Source organism: Podarcis vaucheri (genome assembly GCF_965113315.1).
Source record: "Podarcis vaucheri genome assembly, chromosome: Z".
NCBI classification, from domain to species: Eukaryota; Metazoa; Chordata; class Lepidosauria; order Squamata; family Lacertidae; genus Podarcis; species Podarcis vaucheri.
This window is the reverse complement of record NC_138758.1, coordinates 13,903,343-13,923,966: the sequence shown is the minus strand read 5'-3', so window position 1 is coordinate 13,923,966 and position 20,624 is coordinate 13,903,343. Positions and strand designations below refer to the sequence as shown.

The following is a 20,624-nucleotide window of genomic DNA, read 5'->3' as shown; positions in this document are numbered from 1 at the left end:
GACACTATTACTCTGTAGTGGCAGTGCTGATTCAAGGAGGGGGGGATTTCCCCCCAAGGCCAAGCCTACCAGCTAACAGTGACCTTAAGTTTTCCAGTAAAACATGAAATGGTGCACACGCCACATCTTGTTCGTGTGCTTATCAGGCATGTTCAAAGTCCGTTTTGGGGGCCTAATCCAGTCCAATGGTCGGTTTAATCCGGCCCCTGTGGTAGTTTATGTATTTCCTGGGGTGAAATCCTAAAAAACAACAACCCCTCAACAAATTCAACCCTAAAAAAACCTACCCCTACCCCTACCCCTAATGCTACCTCTAATCCTAACCTTGCAGTTTTTGCACAGGTCAGTTTAATCCAACCCCTGTGGCAGTTTATTTCCTGGAATGTCCAAGAGAGAGCCTTTCAGCACTGTTGCACCCATGTCTACTTGGAAGTAAGTCCTACTGAATTCAGTGGGGCTTCCTCCCATGTAGGTGGGATTGTAGCCCTTGCCATTTTTGGAGAGAGCTGCCTGTGGTGCCAAGTAATTAAAAATAAAAATAAATGACTAAAACAATATCATTGTGTCTGAATAGCAAGCTTGTGGCTGCTTAGGCTTCTGCCAATGAAATGGTCCTCTTCTGATCTCCCTTCAGTGAAAGGCACACCAGCCAGTGAGCACTTGGTAGGCAGGGCAGACGAGTCAGACTCTTAAGTCAGGGACACTGAGAACTTGGAATGTTTTTGGGATCAGGAGTGTGCCCTGACAGAACAGATGAGAAAAGAAGATGTTGCTGTATCTTGGGCGACTACTGGATCACATACTCTGTGTGTTGACATTCCATTCTTTGGAAGAGAGGGAAGAGAAGGAACTGTGCGCCACTTCCGTCTTCTTTGTTCTGTGTTCTGTTGTTCTCTCTTTGGCAGCCCACCCCCCATATGGTGCTTCCGTTGGAAAAGGGGTGTGGTTTAAGCAGCCCGGTTGCCCCACCCTTTCCCATTGTGCCCTGTCCCTTGCCCTGCAAGGGTTCAGGTGAGTGCAAAATGCCTACCATAAACGCATGCAGAAAGACAAACGTATTTTACCACCCTACTTCCCATGTTAATCACAACACTATACAACACAATACAATAAAAATACCTTTATTGGCATTTCAAGTTAAGACCTTCCAAAATGGCTTGAGATACAAAGTCTTCTTTCTGTTTCCTGTTTCCGAGAGATTGGAATTGGGAAATCCTTTCGATTCTTCATTAATAAGAGGCAGTGGGGTGAGGGAGGCCATGGCCACATCCACACCATTTAATGCGCTATGAAGCCGCTTTAAACACTCATGGCTTAAACAACCCCCAAAGACTCTGGGAGCTATAGTTGGAAAAGGGTGCCAAGAGTTGTTAGGGGGCCCCGTTCCCTGCCAAGAAGGGAACCCTACCTCTACCCCTACCCCCACCCCTACCCCTAACTCTAGCCCTAACGCTAACCCTTAAGCCTTAACTAGAACTACCATTGCCAGAGTTCCCTGGCAAGAAGGGAACCCTAACCCTGCCCCCTAACTACAGCTACAATTCCCAGAGTTCCCTGGCAAAAAGGGAACCCTAACCCTAACCCTTCCCCCTAACTACAGCTACAATTCCCAGAGTTCCCTGGCAAAAAAATGGAACCCTAACCCTAACCCTGCCCCCTAATTAGATCTACAATTCCCAGAGTTCCCTGGCAAAATGGGAACACCAACTAACTACAGCTACAATTCCCAGAGTTCCCTGGCATGAAGGGAACCCTACCCCTACCCCCACCCCAACCCTACGCCTAATCCTAATCCTAATACTTAACCACCGTAACAAGTCTCCGTCCCCTTAACCATCTACAGTTCCCAGAATCCCTGAGGGGAAGCCATGCCTGTTTAAAGTGACTTCATAGCAGTTCAGTGGTGCACCTAATGTGGCCTAATGTTGCCAACCTCATTTTCTTCTCTCTCCCCACTGCCCCATCACTTCCAATGCAGCAGATGTCCGCCTGCAGTCTCCCTTCTCCTTCTCTCAAGTATGGCCACAGCCTTGTCCATTCCATTTCTGTTTCCTGTTTCCGAGAGATTTGAATTGGGAAATCCTTTCGATTCTTCATTAATAAGAGGCAGTGGGGTGAGGGAGGCCATGGCCACATCCACACCATTTAATGCGCTATGAAGCCGCTTTAAACACTCATGGCTTAAACAACCCCCAAAGACTCTGGGAGCTATAGTTAGAAAAGGGTGCCAAGAGTTGTTAGGGGGCACCGTTCCCTGCCAAGAAGGGAACCCTACCTCTACCCCTACCCCCAACCCCACCCCTACCCCTGACGCTAACCCTAACTCTAGCCCTAACGCTAACCCTTAAGCCTTAACTAGAGCTACAATTCCCAGAGTTCCCTGGCAAAAAGGGAACACTCACCCTGCCCCCTAACTACAGCTACAATTCCCAGAGTTCCCTGCCAAGGGAACCCCAACCCTACCCCTGCCCCTGACGCTAACCCTAAACCTTAACTAGAGCTACAATTCCCAGAGTTCCCTGGCATGAAGGGAACCCTACCCCTACCCCTACCCCTACCCCCAAGCCCTACCCTACCCCTAATCCTAATCCTAATACTTAGCCACCGTAACAAGTCTCCATCCCCTTAACCATCTACAGTTCCCAGAATCCCTGAGGGGAAGCCATGCCTGTTTAAGGTGACTTCATTGCACTTCAGTGGTGCACCTAATGTGACCTAATGTTGCCTCCCTCATTTCCTTCTCTCTCCCCACTGCCCCATCACTTGCAATGCAGCAGATGTCCGCCTGCAGTCTCCCTTCAAAGCTCCTTCTCTCAAGTATGGCCACAGCCTTGTCCATTCCTCACTGCCAGTATTTCACGTTCACTTCTCCGATGTAAATAGGGATCTCCTGTGGTTCTCTTGATGACTTTTAAGACTGGACTTGGGGAAAACCTCACCGGCTCCAGACATCCCTGTAAGGCAAAGGCAAGCAGGTGAGTGGGATGGCCAACACCCGACAGCGTCCCCCCAGATTCCTCCTCTGTTTGGCTGCCTGTTATCAAACAAGGCTTCCAAACCAGTTTGCACCCATCTCAGCCATCCTAGCCTCGCAACATCCACTAGCCTGAATGCAAATTCTTCTGACAACCATCCACCAGCTGCAACCTCATCAGGGCCATTGCCAGACATCAACCAGCTTCAGAGCTGAGTGTCAGTCACCTTCAAGTAGCGATCCCACAAGCAAGTAATCTTTGTACTTGCCTTCTCCTTGCTCCACAGCATCCCAGCACTGGGTGATTGCCTCCTTCCGCTTGCCATCTTGCCACCACGGGGCAGGAGACCACCAGGGCCACAGCATCCCAGCACCGGGCAATTGCCTCCTTCCGCTTGCCAGCTTGATGCCACGGGACAGGAGACCACCTGGGCTGAGTGCCACCGAGCTGCCCATTTCTCTCTGGGGAGGGCAACTGCTGAGGCTTGCGCCTTGGCCCACATTTATACCCGCTCAGCAGCCAAATGTTTTTGTCACATCACAATCAACCCTCGGACAATGGCAGCAGCTGGGGAGGCATCACCATCACTCCCTCAGCCCTCACAATGGTGAGCACAGCTCAGCAGACAAAACGCACATACACAGAAACACATAAGTTGTGCCAATATCTGTGAAGGCCACACCGGAAACCCAAGTGGGCAGGAGGGGGACATTTTTAGGCCCAGTGGTTGCATTTCCCTCCCCACAACACTAGTCAAATGCACATATGAACAGAGCAATGAAAGCAAGCCTTATCTTTGCACAGGAAGCTGTTCAAGGAATGGCATGCAGAGAGAAAGTTAGCATCTCAGGAAAAAAAACACTTTTTCGTCAGTCAATCAATCAATCATTTATTGTATTTGACTAAAAGTCATTACAAATCCAGTTACAAAAGCACCAAACCCAATGACCCAAACTATGGCTCCCAGATTCTTGGGGGGGGGGGGGGAGCCAGGTGGATGCCATGTGAAATGAGCGGTGTGTCAAGTGATGGCTATGTAGTACCTCCAGGTTCAGAGGCGGCATATTTCTGCATATCAGTTCCTGAGAATCACGAGGGCTGTTGGGGTCGGATTCTGCTTGCAGTTTTTGCACAGGCATTTGTGAGAACAAGATTGTGAACTTGGGCCACTGGCCTGATCCAGGCAGCTTTCTTAGGTTACAAATGAAGACTTTCAAGAGAATACTTTTAATGTAGCACTCCAAGAAATGCTGCAAGTTTCAGAAAGTCAAATAATGCACTCCAAAATCAGAAATTTTGAAAGTGCATTTCAGCACTGTGTCATTTTACTTTCCCCCTGCATCTCTTATCTGAACTATGTACTTGCAGTTTCTTTGAGTATGGTTTTTCCAATTTATTTTTGTTTGGTAGCCATTTCTCCCTTTCTGAGGAAGGAACAAAAACATTCCAAGTTCTCTCTCTCTTTTTTTAAATGATATTTATTGAATTTTTTTTTAAATTACAGGGAAAAAACACAGCAGATACTTTCTAAGATACTTTCAAGAATGTATAATCTGCTGTTGAAATGGAACACTGAGGAAGAAACAGTAAAATCTGCAATGATAAAATGGGCACAAGATATAGGACATAATATTATGTTTGCTGACTGGGAGAAGTTGTGGACCACCAGGATTAAATTCACGGCATGTAATGCCCTAAGAGAGAATATTATGAAAATGATGTACAGGTGGTACATGACTCCAGTCAAGCTTGCAAATATACCATTTGCCCAATAATAAATGTTGGAACTGTAAAGAAGTTGAAGGTACTTTCTTTCACCTTTGGTGGACGTTCCCAAGGATCAAGGCTTTCTGGGAAATGATATATAATGAATTGAAAAAGGTATTTAAATATACTTTCCCGAAGAAACCAGAGGCCTTCCTCCTGGGCATAGTTGGCCAATTGGTGTTAAAGAAGGATAGAACTTTTTTCATGTATGCTACAGCAGCAGCAAGAATTCTCATCGCAAAGCATTGGAAGACACAAGACCTACCCACCTTGGAAGAATGGCAGATGCAACTAATAGACTATATGGAGATGGCGGAAATGACTGGCAGAATCCGAGATCAGGGAGAAGACTTGGTGGAAGAAGACAGGAGGAAATTTAAAACGTATTTGCAGAAATATTGTAAAATTTTTAAATGTTGAGGACATTGAAATGAATTGCAGGGGTTTTAGCAACAAGGTAAAATGCAAGATTGGATTAATAAATAGATAGACTAATAGGATATGAATTTGCTGAACTAACTTTTAAAAGGGATACAAAAATGGGAGACGTGAGGGAGTCAGGAAAATAAGTTAACCAAAGAGGAGAAATTAAGAAAGAAGGAATTCTTTTTTTTATATGTGCTTTTTTCTTTTCTTTTTTGTGTTTAATGTCTGTATTTCTGTATTCTGTAATTTTGTATCTTTTTCGTTTTTTGTATTATTCTAAACTTTTTTATGGATAAAACCTAATAAAATATTACTTAAAAAAATGAAGCAGCTGGTTGCCATGGTGAAATTATGATGACACTATTACTCTGTAGTGGCAGTGCTGAAGTCCTAAGTCAGATTCAAGGGGGGGGGGTTTCCCCCCAAGGCCAAGCCTACCAGCTAACAGTGACCTGAAGTTTTCCAGTAAAACATGAAATGGTGCACACGCTACATCTTGTTCGTGTGCTTATCAGGCATGTTCAAAGTCCGTTTGGGGGGCCTAATCCAGCCCAATGGTCGGTTTAATCCGGCCCCTGTGGTAGTGTATGTATTTCCTGGGGTGAAATCCTAAAAAAACAACCCCTCAACAAATTCAACCCTAAAAAAACCTACCCCTACCCCTACCCCTAATGCTACCCCTAATCCTTACCTTGCCGTTTTTGCACAGGTCAGTTTAATCCAACCCCTGTGGCAGTTTATTTCCTGGAATGTCCAAGAGAGAGCCTTTCAGCACTGTTGCACCCATGTCTACTTGGAAGTAAGTCCTACTGAATTCAGTGGGGCTTCCTCCCATGTAGATGGGATTGTAGCCCTTGCCATTTTTGGAGAGAGCTGCCTGTGGTGCCAAGTAATTAAAAATAAAAATAAATGACTAAAACAATATCATTGTGTCTGAATAGCAAGCTTGTGGCTGCTTAGGCTTCTGGCAATGAAATGGTCCTCTTCTGATCTCCCTTCAGTGAAAGGCACACCAGCCAGTGAGCGCTTGGTAGGCAGGGCAGACGAGTCAGACTCTTAAGTCAGGGACACTGAGAACTTGGAATGTTTTTCGGATCAGGAGTGTGTCCTGACAGAACAGATGAGAAAAGAACCTGGAGGTACTACATAGCCATCACTTGACACATTGCTCATTTCACATGGCATCCACCTGGCTTCTTCCCCCAAAGAATCTGGGAGCCATAGTTTGGGTGATTGGGTTTGGTGCTTTTGTAACTGGATTTGTAATGGCTTTTAGTCAAATACAATAAATGATTGATTAACTGATTGATGAAAAAGTGCTTTTTTCCTGAGATGCTAACTTTCTCTCTGCATGTCATTCCTTGAACAGCTTCCTGTGCAAAGATAAGGCTTGCTTTCATTGCTCTGTTCATCTGTGCATTTGACTAGGGTTGATTGTGATGTGACAAAAACATTTGGCTGCTGAGCGGGTATAAATGTGGGGCAAGGCGCAAGCCTCAGCAGTTGCCCTCCCCAGAGAGAAATGGACAGCTCGGTGGCACTCAGCCCAGGTGGCCTCCTGTCCCGTGGCAGCAAGCTGGCAAGCGGAAGGAGGCAATTGCCCGGTGCTAGGATGCTGTGGCCCTGGTGGCCTCCTGCCCCGTGGTGGCAAGCTGGCAAGCGGAAGGAGGCAATCACCCAGTGCTGGGATGCTGTGGAGCAAGGAGAAGGCAAGTACAAAGATTACTTGCTGGTGGGATCGCTACTTGAAGGTGACTGACACTCAGCTCTGAAGCTGGCTGATGTCTGGCAATGGACCTGATGAGGTTGCAGCTGGTGGATGGTTGTCGGAAGAATTTGCATTCAGGCTAGTGGATGTTGCGAGGCTACGCTGGCTGAGATGGGTGCAAACTGGTTTGGAAGCCTTGTTTGTTAACAGGCAGCCAAACAGAGGAGGAATCTGGGGGGACGCTGTCGGGTGTTGGCCATCCCACTCACCTGCTTGCCTTTGCCTTACAGGGATGTCTGGAGCCGGTGAGGCTTCCCCCAAGTCCAGTCTTAAAAGTCATCAAGAGAACCACAGGACATCCCTATTTACATCGGAGAAGTGAACGTGAAATACTGGCAGTGAGGAATGGACAAGGCTGTGGCCATACCTGAGAGGAGCCTTGAAGGGCGACTGCAGGCGGACATCTGCTGCATTGCAAGCGATGGGGCAGTGGGGAGAGAGAAGAAAATGAGGGAGGCAACATTAGGCCACATTAGGTGCACCACTGAACTGCTATGAAGTCACTTTAAACAGGCATGGCTTCCCCTCAGGGATTCTGGGAACCGTAGATGGTTAAGGGGACGGAGACTTGTTACGGCGGCTAAGTATTAGGATTAGGATTAGGGGTAGGGTAGGGGTGGGGGTGGGGGTAGGGTTCCCTTCATGCCAGGGAACTCTGGGAATTGTAGCTGTAGCTAGGGGGCAGGGTAGGGTTCCCTTCTTGCCAGGGAACTCTGGGAATTGTATCTCTAGTTAGGGGGCAGGGTTAGGGTTAGGGTTCCCTTTTTGCCAGGGAACTCTGGGAATCGTAGCTGTAGTTAGGGGGCAGGGTTAGGGTTCCCTTCTTGCCAGGGAACTCTGGGAATTGTAGCTCTAGTTAAGGCTTACGGGTTAGCGTTAGGGTTAGCATTAGTGTTAGGGGTAGGGTGGGGGTAAGGGTAGAGGTAGGGTTCCCTTCTTGGCAGGGAACGGGGCCCCCTAACAACTCTTGGCACCCTTTTCCAACTATAGCTCCCAGAGTCTTTGGGGGTTGTTTAAGCCATGAGTGTTCAAAGCGACTTCATAGCGCATTAAATGGTGTGGATGTGGCCATGGCCTCCCTCACCCCACTGCCTCTTATTAATGATGAATCGAAAGGATTTCCCAATTCAGATCTCTTGGAAACAGGAAACAGAAATGGAATGGACAAGGCTGTGGCCATACTTGAGAGAAGGAGCTTTGAAAGGAGACTGCAGGCGGACACATGCTGCATTGCAAGTGATGGGGCAGTGGGGAGAGAGAAGAAAATGAGGGAGGCAACATTAGGCCACATTAGGTGCACCACTGAACTGCTATGAAGTCACTTTAAACAGGCATGGCTTCCCCTCAGGGATTCTGGGAACTGTAGATGGTTAAGGGGACGGAGACTTGTTACGGTGGTTAAGTATTAGGATTAGGATTAGGGGTAGGGTAGGGGTGGGGGAGGGGTAGGGTTCCCTTCATGCCAGGGAACTCTGGGAATTGTAGCTCTAGTTAAGGGTTAGAGTTAGGGTTAGCGTCAGGGGCAGGGGCAGGGGTAGGGTTGGGGTTCCCTTGGCAGGGAACTCTGGGAATTGTAGCTGTAGTTAGGGGGCAGGGTTAGGGTTCCCTTCTTGCCAGGGAACTCTGGGAATTGTAGCTCTAGTTAAGGCTTAAGGGTTAGCGTTAGGGCTAGAGTTAGCGTCAGGGGTAGGGGTGGGGGTAGGGGTAGGGGTAGAGGTAGGGTTCCCTTCTTTGCAGGGAACGGGGCCCCCTAACAACTCTTGGCACCCTTTTCCAACTATAGCTCCCAGAGTTTTTGGGGGTTGTTTAAGCCATGAGTGTTTAAAGCGGCTTCATAGCACATTAAATGGTGTGGATGTGGCCATGGCCTCCCTCACCCCACTGCCTCTTATTAAGGAAGAATCGAAAGGATTTCCCAATTCAAATCTCTCGGAAACAGGAAACAGAAAGAAGACTTTGTATCTCAAGCCATTTTGGAAGGTCTTAACTTGAAATGCCAATAAAGGTATTTTTGTTGTATTGTGTTGTATAGTGTTGTGATTAACATGGGAAGTAGGGTGGTAAAATACGTTTGTCTTTCTGCATGCGTTTATAGTAGGCATTTTGCACTCACCTGAACTCTTGCAGGGAAAGGGACAGGGCACAATGGGAAACGGTGGGGCAACCGGGCTGCTTAAACCTCACCCCTTTTCCAAGGGAAGCACCATATGGGGGGTGGGCCGTCCGAGAGAGAACAACAGAACACAGAACAAAGAAGACGGAAGTGGCGCACAGTTCCTTCTGTTCCCTCTCTTCCAAAGAATGGAAGGTGAACACACAGAGTATGTGATCCAGTAGTCACACACACTCTGCAGCACGGGAGAGGATGAAACTCCGGACATCCAGCACCCGCTTCTCTGCTTCTCTTGGACTCTTTGACTGTAACCCTGTCCAATTTTTTTTCAAAGAGGGCCAGATTTGATGAACTGAAGGGCTGTGAGGGCCGCCGAAACAGCCAACCCAAGTTGTTAACCTTTTTTTAGGGTTGAATTTGTTGAGGGTTTGTTTTTTTAGGATTTTACCCCAGGAAATAAACTGCCACAGCGGCCGGATTAAACTGACTGTTTGCCTGGATTAGGCCCCCAAAATGGACCTTGGACATGCCTGATAAGCGCACAAACAAGATGTAGCGTGTGCACCATTTCATGTTTTACTGGAATACTTCAGGTCACTGTTAGCTGGTAGGCTTGGCCTTGGGGGGAAATCCCCCCCCTTGAATCAGCACTGCCACTACAGAGTGTCATCATAATTTCCCCATGGCAACCAGCTGCTTCATTTCCACTTACTTGAAAGGCAGGTCATTGAGTATTTATTTTATTTATTTATTTTTGTATCTAATATTTATTAAGTTTTCCATAACTGAACACGTGGCCACTTTCTTTCCCTAGGAATTGCATCCCTAGCATTGCATCCTCCCCCCAGCCCCTCCCCAAAGCTTGCTGCACCCCAAGGCGTTTTGCACTCACCTGAACCCTTGCAGGGAAAGGATCAGGGGACAATGGGAAGGGGCATGGTGACCAGGCTGTTTAAACCACACCCCTTTTCCAACAGAAGCGGCAAGGGGGGGTCAGTATCCAGCACCCCCTTCTCTGCTTCTCTTGAATTCTTTGACTTTATGGGGACAAGCACAATTACTGGAAAGAGATTGTTGGTAAGACATGGCTCAAAGTAAGGCAATGGGCTGGCACTGAAGCCAGTTAGGCTGCTTTACACTGACATAATGCACACTTTAGAGTGAGTTCCAACAACAGTTTCCCTATTCTCATGAAGAAAAGATGCCCAAAGAGTTCAAATGATGCTTCTCCATAACAGGGTTGCGCATTGTTGGTTACATTTTGACAGCAATAATATGAAGATTTACAAAACATAAGAAAAGATCCCTGCCTGATCAGACTAGTGACCGACCTGGTTCAGTGTTCTGTTTCAACAACGGCCACCTAGATGCCTATGGGAAGCCCACAAGTTGGGCATGCGCACAATAGTGCTCATTTCAGTGCAGCCACTACATATGACTCCTCCACAGTATGTTAAAATTGTTACTAAAATCACCCCCTTACTGTACCTAAAGCAAATTTGTTGAGGTGCACTTGTAAGTTCTGTGGGAGCGATTCCATTATTAAAGGAATATATGTTCCTGAGTATGTTTGCCTGACTGAAAGGTGTCCTGGAAGTCTGATTTAGGCCTCTTACTTGTCTGGATGGAGGACAGAGAAGCGTGAGTAAGCATGTGCAGAAATTAGCCTCCAATACACATTAAGATCTATGTTAGTAGTTCCACCCCCTTTTGCCTCGGCCCCACCCACTACTGTACAGGCATTTATTTTGTGTTTTTATCTCTTATTTATATGCTATGAACCACCCTGAGAACTACAGATGAATACAGGTACACAAATTTGTTTGTTTGTTTGTTTGGTGGCTGTTTGAAGATTGCCTGAAAGGAAATGTGGCCCTGGTTAAAAACCAAAATAATATCAGGAGCTACAGTTAAAACAGAGGCAAATGTGGTCATTCGCTTGAGTGAAATAATCAAGAAACTTCAAACAATACCCCCTCCCTCTGAAATACTTTCATCTGTGCACTCTCTCTCTCTCTCTCTCTCTCTCTCTCTCTCTCTCTCATATGCACACACAAAGAAAGAGCGAGAGAGATAGAAGGAAGGAAGGATGGACCTACTCAGAAAGGTACCATCAAGCATATGAAAGCTCTGAGTAACATTCAGTTAATGGAGAAATAACTTCTCCCAGGAAGCAAAGACTTCTTCGCTGCTCTTATCCAAAACTAGCCAAGCCTCCCAGCAGCTGCTCTTGCTGCATTTGCAGTTTGCACATCTGATTCACACTCCCAGAAGGCAAGATACACTATTGATTAAAGATTAAAACATGATCTGGGGTTCTACTGGGCAAACTCGAAGAAACCCAGATGAAACTTTTTTTTTTAATGCTGGGAGATATGAGAATTTCAAGAGCAGATGTGACAAGAAACAGATTCTGCAAAGGCCTCCAGGTAATTCTAGCCTGTGTGTCATCATCCCCCGCCCCCACATTTTTCACTGAGATCAACCCATTATGTGCAACCCTTTCAAAAACTCTACTTCAACACACATGCACACAAATATTGAGACATTCCTAGACTTTCAAAAGGTATCTCTACTATTATGTCTAATATCTGGCTTCCTCTAATAGCAGACTATACCTTCAAATCACTCTTCAGGGACTTACTTTCACTTAAGACTTGACATTCTCTTATTGCTTATTTCAGAAGCGGCTCAATTTAGACCTAGTAAGAAAAGCAGAACAGTCACTCACCATTGTGTTTTAGTCAAGTTCACAATAAGGGAAAGTGGCTTTCAGCAAAGCTACGAGTGCTGCCCAAAAGCATATATTTAGCTTTGAGTTAAGTCTCTCTCTCTCAATCTCTCTCTCTCTTTGGCATCATTGAGTAAAAGAGATGAAATTATGAAAGAATTGTGTGCTAAGAGGTCCAATAATAACCATTCCATTATGGCTTTATATTCCTAATCAGCACCTTAAAAAAAAGCTTTTTATGGTTGTTGCAGTGGGGAGCAGAGAAAAGAAAAGATGCCCCCGAGAGATGTTCAGGAAAACTAAGACCTTCTGTATACCTCACTATCATGCTCTGCTTTGAGCTCTATTGCAATTATCTCTGTAAATCAGCTGGTGGCAGCTTTTGCCCGGCTCCTTCAAAGTGGCACTCTTTTTGCCTTCACTCTTATGTACCTTAATTTCCCCCTTCTGTGACATCGTCACATAGCCAGACCTCATTTTGCGACCTCCTTTGGAATTCTCTTTTTACTTCAACTCAGTTTTTACTTCAAACCATCATTCTTCTTGCCCCTGCTCTCGATTCACTTTGCTTTTTACAATGTGACATCATCACCTGGCCAATAGTTATTATATGCGACAATGTCGTTGTTTCTACAAAGAGGACGGAAGTTAAAATTTTTATAATACGGTATGGAAGCATTTAGCTGAGAAAGCTGTAAATATTAGTGAACAGTCATGAAAGTGTACACTTTTTATTATCTTTGAAGAAACACTTTGCCCTCACCCAAGTCCATAAAAACTCTTTTCCCTGCCCTACACTGAAAATGTTCCCCAGAAAATACTTTACTCAGTCCGAACTTGTTCCTGTGCAGTTGCTCAAACTCTGTGCTGAAATAATGTAAGAAAATGGTTTGACTTCACAATAATTTACTTAGGAGCATCCCAACATACTACATAGTGAGATCACCCATGTGGAAGCAGACCAATGGAAATGGCCATTTCTGTTACTTATTTATTTACTGAATCATGACAACACTTCACCCTACAGAAAGCCCACCATTTATTCAAGTTTTTTTTCTCTAGGGTTGTGCTAAAATCACTGCAAATAACAAGGACATAAGTTACATTTCAGAGGTGGAATCCAATGAAGCACTAAGTTAAAGTCACAGAGCGGTAAACCGATCCTGCTAGTGAAATGTTTTGCACAAGTAGAACGTCATTGTTGCACGCGCGTGTGCGCACACACACAAATGCATAAGCAGGTTGCTGATTACTTTGTTGCACAACAGATTGTGCAATCTGTTGCTCAACAAGTTTCTGCTTGTGCAACCATTGTATTTGATTCCTCTGTTGTGCAACATTTAAACATCAAAAGTTACCCATCACTAGCACAAGATCCCTTGCACTAGTAGACAATGTTGCATACAGCCCACTTTGTAGAAAGGAGAGGATAGTGATGTCATTATACACAATAATTACTCCAAAGTGCCACACCACTGGCTAGAGCAAGATGAATTATTCAGTATAATTTTTCCCCATTCTAGATAATGTGCAAATTTGCTTCAATAATATTCCTGGCATGTGTCAGGCTGTTATCACTGTTGTTGTGGAAAAATAAACACTGCCTATAAATACTTAAGTAGACAGTCCTTTTTACCCACCTTCATCTTTGAGTGAAAGGAAAATGACAGGAATCATCTTATATCCCAATCACATGGATAGTGGAGCATCATTACCAGCACATGGACTTCTTCACTACTACTGGAATACTGTCATTAAGCAGAGGAAGAAGGATGGACAACAAAAAGAAATATTGCAATATGAAGGTGCTGGTGACAAGTTACCATAAATATTTCACTATAGATTCATATAGCCTTTTCAAGATAATCGGCTTTGAAGGCTCCTACTGGATCCAAAAAGAGAATATTTAAGTGTAGGCCTTGTTAAAAGACTTTTAAGAGGAATGAATAGTGTGCATGTGGATGGGGGAGACTGGGGCATATGCTCACACTGCTGGGTTTAGCTGGAGAAGGAATGTCAGGCTGGCTGATTGAAAAAGCAAATGAAGTTTGGTTCTAAATATAAGGGTGGGGGAGCACACATTCCATGTTCTTTTGATACTGCATCACAACATTTTGAAATTACATTCTTTGAAGTCATTCAAGAGACTCATCAGATTACTTGCACTCTCTGATCAAAACTGATATTTTTGTGTCGTGTGTTCCAGGACCAGCAAAGGGAATTTAATACATTGGAGTGTTCTCATGTGTTAAAGTACATTTTGGACTTCTACCACTTTACCTGCTCGTCAGTGGCTACTAGTGATGATGGCTATATTACCTTCAGTATCAGAGGCAGTGTCACTCTGAATACCAGTTGTAAAGGACCACAAGAGAGCTATTGTGCTCATGCCCTATATGTGGACAGAGGTATACCCAGTGTCCCTTGCACCCTTCACAGGGAGCTGTATTGGTTGGGCTTCCCCCCAGGAAAAAAAAAAATTATTTACTGCAATAGCCACATTACAAACTACTATATTTTGCGCGTCAAGGTCCCCAAGACAGCCCCCCAAAGAAAAGCACAATTGACACTTAATTTTTGTTTAAGGTTTTTGGCATAATTTTGGCCACAACTTTATTCAAATTACAGCAATGTGAGTGGTTGCTTAGGCATTGGTAGCACTAACTGACCCCGCACGGGGACAGCTCTGACATTCGCACCCCCCGCGAAGTCAGGAAGGGTAAGTCACCTGGGGAGAGAGATGGGACTGGGAACTATGCCTCACCTCTCCCCAGAATGCTCCCAGGAGCTTGCGTGCCCCTAGCCCCTTGCCAGGGGGTTTCGGACAAAAGCATGGGGAGCCCCTGGGTTCCTTTAATGGTAAAACCCTTCAGCAGCAGCAGCATTTTGGAGGGGCAGGCACAGCCAAATACATACCCCTCCACCAGCAGCAGCATTTTGGGGGGCAGGCACAGCCGAATCCATACCCCCCAGCAACCAATTCCAGACCAATGCCTAACCGCCAACTGAGCACTGAAGCTCACCGCCAAACCATTCACAAATGCAACCCTTCCTTCAAACCCAAAGCAACCGCATCCAGCCAGGTGTCGTTCCCCATAGGGGAAATATGCACCCCATCTGCCCTAAAGAGGGCAACAGCCTTGAAGGAAGTAGCAGGGTGCAATATCACAGAACTACTGTTATTTTATTTTTATTATTATTTTATTTATTGTATTTTATTTTATTTTCCACTGCCTTATTAACATGCTTTCTGGCCTGCTCGGTGGTAGTTTGTCTAGGCATTGGTTCCGACTATCTGCACCTAACATCAGCAGGGCAGCACTGACGACTGGGCCCCACCATATCGTCAGTACAAGCAAACATCGTGGGGCAGCAATGAACCAGGATCAGACTCAAGCGCACCCCAAATGCTCCAGGGACCCTTGCGTGGCCCTAGCCCTCGAAAGGGGTCGACAAAAGCATGGCGAATCCTTAGATTCCTTTAAAGGAATACCTTTGCGCATTGGAGGGGACAGGTGCTCTGACCCCCCCCTCCAGACCACCTTGAACCAATGCCTTAAATTATTTTGAGTCCAGGGAGAGCTGCCATCAACTCATCCAAGTCCTCCTGCATGCAGGAACGCAAACTTGGAAGGCGGCAAGTTATTCTCGTCCAGCTGCACCACTAGCACTGCGGGCATTCACCTGGCTTCTTCCCCCAAAGAATCTGGGAGCCATAGTTTGGGGAATTGGGTTTGGTGCTTTTGTAACTGGATTTGTAATGGCTTTTAGTCAAATACAATAAATGATTGATTAACTGATTGATGAAAAAGTGCTTTTTCCCTGAGATGCTAACTTTCTCTCTGCATGCCATTCCTTGAGCAGCTTCCTGTGCAAAGATAAGGCTTGCTTTCATTGCTCTGTTCATCTGTGCATTTGACTAGTGTTGTGGAGAGGGAAATGCAACCACTGGGCCTAAAAATGTCCCCCTCCTGCCCTCTTGGGTTTCCGGTGTGGCCTTCACAGATATTGGCAGAACTTTTGTGTGTGTGTGTGTGTGTGTGTGTGTGTGTGTGTGTGTGTTGGCTGCTGAGCTGCGCTCACCATTGTGAGGGCTGAGGGAGTGATGGTGATGCCTCCCCAGCTGCTGCCATTGTCCGTGGGTTGATTGTGATGTGACAAAAACATTTGGCTGCTGAGCAGGAATAAATGTGGGCCAAGGCGCAAGCCTCAGCAGTTGCCCTCCCCAGAGAGAAATGGGCAGCTCGGTGGCACTCAGCCCAGGCGGTCCCCTGTCCCGTGGCAGCAAGCTGGCAAGCGGAAGGAGGCAATTGCCCGGTGCTGGCATGCTGTGGCCGTGGTGGTCTCCTGCCCCGTGGTGGCAAGCTGGCAAGCGGAAGGAGGCAATCACCCGGTGCTGGGATGCTGTGGAGCAAGGAGAAGGCAAGTACAAAGATTACTTGCTGGTGGGATCGCTACTTGAAGGTGACTGACACTCAGCTCTGAAGCTGGTTGATGTCTGGCAATGGACCTGATGAGGTTGAAGCTGGTGGATGGTTGTCGGAAGAATTTGCATTCAGGCTAGTGGATGTTGCGCGGCTACGCTGGCTGAGATGGGTGCAAACTGGTTTGGAAGCCTTGTTTGTTAACAGGCAGCCAAACAGAGGAGGAATCTGGGGGAACGCTGTCGGGTGTTGGCCATCCCACTCACCTGCTTGCCTTTGCCTTACAGGGATGTCTGGAGCCGGTGAGGTTTTCCCCAAGTCCAGTCTTAAAAGTCATCAAGAGAACCACAGGACATCCCTATTTACATCGGAGAAGAGAACGTGAAATACTGGCAGTGAGGAATGGACAAGGCTGTGGCCATACCTGAGAGAAGGAGAAGGGAGACTGCAGGCGGACATCTGCTGCACTGCAAGTGATGGGGCAGTGGGGAGAGAGAAGAAAATGAGGGAGGCAACATTAGGCCACATTAGGTGCACCACTGAACTGCTATGAAGTCACTTTAAACAGGCATGGCTTCCCCTCAGGGATTCTGGGAACTGTAGGTGGTTAAGGGGACGGAGACTTGTTACGGTGGTTAAGTATTAGGATTAGGATTAGGGGTAGGGTAGGGGTGGGGGTGGGGGTAGGGTTCCCTTCATGCCAGGGAACTCTGGAAATTATAGCTCTAGTTAAGGGTTAGAGTTAGGGTTAGGGGCAGGGGCAGGGGTAGGGTTGGGGTTCCCTTGGCAGGGAACTCTGGGAATTGTAGCTCTAGTTAGGGGGCAGGGTTAGGGTTCCCTTCTTGCCAGGGAACTCTGGGAATTGTAGCTCTAGTTAGGGGGCAGGGTTAGGGTTCCCTTTTTGCCAGGGAACTCTGGGAATTATAGCTCTAGTTAAGGCTTAGGGGTTAGCGTTAGGGTTAGAGTTAGCGTCAGGGGTGGGGGTGGGGCTAGGGGTAGAGGTAGGGTTCCCTTCTTGGCAGGGAACGGGGCCCCCTAACAACTCTTGGCACCCTTTTCCAACTATAGCTCCCAGAGTCTTTGGGGGTTGTTTAAGCCATGAGTGTTTAAAGCGGCTTCATAGCGCATTAAATGGTGTGGATGTGGCCATGGCCTCCCTCACCCCACTGCCTCTTATTAAGGAAGAATCGAAAGGATTTCCCAATTCAAATCTCTCAGAAACAGGAAACAGAAATGGAAGGGACAAGGCTGTGGCCATACCTGAGAAAAGGAGCCTTGAAGGGAGACTGCAGATGGACATCTGCTGCATTGCAAGTGATGGGGCAGTGGGGAGAGAGAAGAAAATGAGGGAGGCAACATTAGGCCACATTAGGTGCACCACTGAACTGCTATGAAGTCACTTTAAACAGGCATGGCTTCCCCTCAGGGATTCTGGGAACTGTAGGTGGTTAAGGGGACGGAGACTTGTTACGGTGGTTAAGTATTAGGATTAGGATGAGGGGTAGGGTAGGGGTGGGGGTAGGGTTCCCTTCATGCCAGGGAACTCTGGGAATTGTAGCTCTAGTTAAGGGTTAGTTAGGGTTAGCGTCAGGGGCAGGGGTAGCGTTGGGGTTCCCTTTTTGCCAGGGAACTCTGGGAATTGTAGTTGTAGTTAGGGGGCAGGGTTAGGGTTCCCTTTTTGCCAGGGAACTCTGGGAATTGTAGCTCTAGTTAAGGCTTAAGGGTTAGCGTTAGGGCTAGAGTTAGGGTTAGCGTCAGGGGTAGGGGTAGGGGTGGGGATAGGGGTAGAGGTAGGGTTCCCTTCTTGGTAGGGAACGGGGGCCCCTAACAACTCTTGGCACCCTTTTCCAACTATAGCTCCCAGAGTCTTTGGGGGTTGTTTAAGCCATGAGTGTTTAAAGCGGCTTCATAGCGCATTAAATGGTGTGGATGATGGCCATGGCCTCCCTCACCCCACTGCCTCTTATTAATGAAGAATCGAAAGGATTTCCCAATTCAAATCTCTCGGAAACAGGAAACAGAAAGAAGACTTTGTATCTCAAGCCATTTTGGAAGGTCTTAACTTGAAATGCCAATAAAGGTATTTTTGTTGTATTGTGTTGTATAGTGTTGTGATTAACATGGGAAGTAGGGTGGTAAAATATGTTTGTCTTTCTGCATACGTTTATGGTAGGGATTTTGCACTCACCTGAACCCTTGCAGGGAAAGGGACAGGGCACAATGGGAAAGGGTGGGGCAACCGGGCTGCTTAAACCACACCGCTTTTCCAACGGAAGCACCATGGGGGTGGGCCGTCCGAGAGAGAACAACAGAACACAGAACAAAGAAGACGGAAGTGGCGCACAGTTCCTTCTGTTCCATCTCTTCCAAAGAATGGAACGTCAACACCCAGAGTATGTGATCCAGTAGTCACAAACACTCTGCAGCACGGGAGAGAATGAAACTCCGGACATCCAGCACCCGCTTCTCTGCTTCTCTTGAACTCTTTGACTGTAACCCTGTCCAATCTTTTTTCAAAGAGGGCCAGATTTGATGAAGTGAAGGACTGTGAGGGCCGCCAAAACAGCCAACCCAAGTTGTTAACCTTTTTTTGGGGTTGAATTTGTTGAGGGGTTGTTTTTTTAGGATTTCACCCCAGGAAATAAACTGCCACAGGGGCCGGATTAAACTGACCGGTGGGCTGGATTAGGCCCCCAAAACGGACTTTGAACATGCCTGATAAGCACACGAACAAGATGTAGCATGTGCACCATTTCATGTTTTACTGGAAAACTTCAGGTCACTGTTAGCTGGTAGGCTTGGCCTTGGGGGGAAATCCCCCCCCTTGAATCTGACTTAGGACTTCAGCACTGCCACTACAGAGTAACAGTGTCATCATAATTTCACCATGGCAACCAGCTGCTTCATTTTTTTTTTTAAAGTAATATTTTATTAGGTTTTATCCATAAAAAAGTTTAGAAATACAAAAAACGAAAAAGATACAAAATTACAGAATACAGAAATACAGAAATTAAACACAAAAAAAGAAAAGAAAAAAGCACATATAAAAAAACAAAAATTCCTTCTTTCTTAATTTCTCCTCTTTGGTTAACTTATTTTCCTGACTCCCTCACGTCTCCCATTTTTGTATCCCTTTTAAAAGTTAGTTCAGCAAATTCATATCCTATTAGTCTATCTATTTATTAATCCAATCTTGCATTTTACCTTGTTGCTAAAACCCCTGCAATTCATTTCAATGTCCGCAACATTCAAAAATTTTACAATATTTCTGCAAATACATTTTAAATTTCCTCCAGTCTTCTTCCACCAACTCTTCTCCCTGATCTCGGATTCTGCCAGTCATTTCCGCCATCTCCATATAGTCTATTAGTTGCATCTGCCATTCTTCCAAGGTGGGTAGGTCTTGTGTCTTCCAATGCTTTGCGATGAGAATTCTTGCTGCTGCTGTAGCATAAATGAAAAAAGTTCTATCCTTCTTTAACACCAATTGGCCAACTATGCCCAGGAGGAAGGTCTCTGGTTTCTTCGGGAAAGTATTTTTAAATACCTTATACAATTCATTATATATCATTTCCCAGAAAGCCTTGATCCTTGGGCACGTCCACCAAAGGGGAAAGAAAGTACCTTCAACTTCTTTACATTTCCAACATTTATTATTGGGCAAATGGTATATTTTTGCAAGCTTGACTGGAGTCATGTACCACCTGTACATCATTTTCATAATATTCTCTCTTAGGGCATTACATGCCGTGAATTTAATCCCGGTGGTCCACAACTTCTCCCAGTCAGCAAACATAATATTATGTCCTATATCTTGTGCCCATTTTATCATTGCAGATTTTACCGTTTCTTCCTCAGTGTTCCATTTCAACAGCAGATTATACATTCTTGAAAGTATCTTAGAAAGTATCTGCTGTGGTTTTTTGTAAATTTTTTTTTTAAATTCAATAAATATCATTTTAAAAAGAGAGAGAGAGAACTTGGAATGTTTTTGTTCCTTCCTCAGAAAGGAAGAAATGGCTACCAAATAAAAATATATTGGAAGAACCATACTCAAAGAAACTGCAAGTACATAGTTCAGATAAGAGATGCAGGGGGAAAGTAAAATGACACAGTGCTGAAATGCACTTTCAAAATTTCTGATTTTGGAGTGCATTATTTGACTTTCTGAAACTTGCAGCATTTCTTGGAGTGCTACATTAAAAGTATTCTCTTGGAAGTCTTCCTTTGTAACCTAAGAAAGCTGCCTGGATCAGGCCAGTGGCCCAAGTTCAGCATCCCATTCTCACAGATGCCTGTGCAAAAACTGCAAGCAGAATCCGACCCCAACAGCCCTCCTGATTCTCAGGAACTGATATGCAGAAATATGCCGCCTCTGAACCTGGAGGTACTACAAAGCCATCACTTGACACATCGCTCA

The 20,624-nt window shown here is 45.9% G+C and overlaps 2 long non-coding RNA genes across 6 annotated transcripts in view; one reads left to right on the top strand and one right to left on the bottom strand.

The window, feature by feature from the left end:
* Positions 1–20,624, bottom strand: part of LOC309523485 — a 98,499-nt gene that overhangs the window by 46,222 nt on the left and 31,653 nt on the right. Inside the window, exons 2-4 of one of the 2 annotated variants that reach the window (XR_014215392.1) lie at positions 13,421–13,528; positions 11,668–11,751; positions 9,942–10,109 (exon numbers count right to left, since the gene is read on the bottom strand). This is a non-coding gene — a long non-coding RNA (uncharacterized lncRNA). The remainder of the gene's footprint in view (positions 1–9,941; positions 10,110–11,667; positions 11,752–13,420; positions 13,529–20,624) is intronic. The other variant, XR_014215393.1, reaches the window with a different exon arrangement.
* Positions 7,699–18,067, top strand: LOC309523471. 4 transcript variants are annotated; one of them, XR_014215370.1, is made up of 4 exons: positions 7,699–7,805; positions 8,441–8,597; positions 16,947–17,090; positions 17,856–18,067. It is a non-coding gene; the product is annotated as an uncharacterized lncRNA (long non-coding RNA). The 4 variants fall into 4 exon arrangements; XR_014215371.1 differs by lacking the exon at positions 7,699–7,805 and having other exon boundaries at positions 8,378–8,451; positions 8,514–8,597; positions 17,856–18,062; XR_014215372.1 differs by lacking the exon at positions 7,699–7,805 and having other exon boundaries at positions 8,381–8,451; positions 8,520–8,597; positions 17,856–18,061.